The sequence below is a fragment of the Dioscorea cayenensis genome, chromosome 7 (genome assembly GCF_009730915.1).
Source record: "Dioscorea cayenensis subsp. rotundata cultivar TDr96_F1 chromosome 7, TDr96_F1_v2_PseudoChromosome.rev07_lg8_w22 25.fasta, whole genome shotgun sequence".
NCBI classification, from domain to species: Eukaryota; Viridiplantae; Streptophyta; class Magnoliopsida; order Dioscoreales; family Dioscoreaceae; genus Dioscorea; species Dioscorea cayenensis.
Window position 1 is genome coordinate 14,741,831 of NC_052477.1, and position 1,782 is coordinate 14,743,612.

General features: G+C 45.8%; 1 non-coding gene across 1 annotated transcript; it reads right to left on the bottom strand.

Moving 5' to 3' along the window:
- Nucleotides 1-215: 215 nt before the first annotated feature.
- LOC120266165 lies at nt 216-322 on the bottom strand. Its single transcript, XR_005538007.1, has one exon. It is a non-coding gene; the product is annotated as a small nucleolar RNA R71 (small nucleolar RNA).
- Between the last annotated feature and the right edge of the window lie 1,460 nt (nt 323-1,782).

Here is a 1,782-nt window from a genome sequence, read left to right on the forward strand (position 1 = left end):
AAGCGAGTCACATAGAGAGCTTCCTCGAGGGTGTGCGACATCTTTGAAGATAAATGGTGTGATGGATGATGCCATCAAATTGAGAGCCTTCCCATTTTTCCTTAAAGGGGAGAGCAAAGCAGTGGCTACACACATTACCTAGAGCATCAATCACTACATGGGAGGAGATGGTAGAAGCTTTTCTAGCCCGTTATTTCCCTCCCGGAAAATCAGCAAAGCTTAGGAATAAGATCTCATCCTTTGTGGAGTTGGAATTGGAGTCTCTATTTGAGACATGGGAAAGGTTCAAGGAACTCCTGCGAAAGTATCCGCAACACGGATTCCCAGAGTGGATGATTGTTCAAACCTTCTACAATGGTTTGAACCCGAGTACAAGGCAACTCTTGGATACGGCGGCAGGAGGTACCTTAGGTAGCAAGACCCCCAATGAGGCTCGTCAATTGATTAAGGAAATGGGGTTAAATAGCTATCAGTGGAACGCTAGGGAGAAGAAAAAGGTGGCCGGTCTCCATGAAATTGATGTGGTAACTTCATTGGCGGCCCAAGTGGAGAGTTTGAGTAAGAAGCTAGATCTTATAGCTTCGAATAGAGTTGCGACCGTGACTAATTACACCTGTTGTGGTGGAGGGCATGCTCCCTCCGATTGCCCAATCATCATTGGTGATGTTTCTTCAGTTGAGAATGTTGACTTTGTAGGTAATGGCATGAGACCTCAAGGGAACCCATACAGCAACACCTACAATTCAGGTTGGAAGAATCATCCCAATTTTTCATGGAGTAATCAAGGACCACAGAAGACCATGGGGTCATCGGGTTTCCAACAACAACAACAAGCCCCTCAAGTGGTAAACAGAATTTCAGGCTTGGAAACCCGAATGACGGATTTGGAGAAGCACTTGGCTAGATTTGTTCAATCGGCAAATACAAGGTTTGAATCAGTCGAGGCTACACTTCGCAACCACACCGCCTCTTTGCACAATCTTGAAAATCAGGTGGGGCAAATTGCGAAGTCTCTCTCCGAAAGGCCACATGGAAGTTTACCAAGCAACACGGAAACCAATCCTAGAGAACATGTGAAGGTGATCACTTTGAGAAGTGGTCGTGAGGTTGAAGGGAGGCTTCCGAGTGAAAAGCCAAAAGAACACACACCCGAGGTTGTAGAGGTTGAGAAGGAAGAAGACAAAGAGAAAGAGGTGGCACCCCCACCTTTCAAGCCAAGAATCCTTTATCCCTCTAGATTGAAGAATGATGAAGGGGATGAACAGTATAAGAAGTTCCTGAGTTTGTTCAAGCAACTCCACATCAACATTCCTTTTGTTGAGGCATTGGCTCAAATACCTAAGTATGCGAAGTTCCTAAAAGACCTATTGACCAACAAGAGGAAATTGGAGGAGAGTGCTTCAGTGGTGCTTGATGCTTCATGCTCGCGGTGTTGTAAAAAGAACATGTCGAACAAGAAGAAAGACCGGGAAGCTTCATCATTCCGTGTAACATCGGCAACTTAGGTGAGGAAATGGCATTGGCGATTCGAGGCGAGCATCAACGTCATGCCATATACTTTCTTCCAAAAAGCTAGGCTTGGGTGAGCCTAGGCCTACTCGGATAACTTTACAATTGGCGGACCCGAGGCAGTGCGACATCCGAGAGTCATCATTGAAGACGTGCTTGTCAAGGTGGACAAGTACATCTTTTCGATTGACTTTGTAGTGCTAGATGTCGATGAGGATGCAGATGTACCCTTGATACTTGGGAGACCATTCTTGCAGACTTCCAAAGCATTGA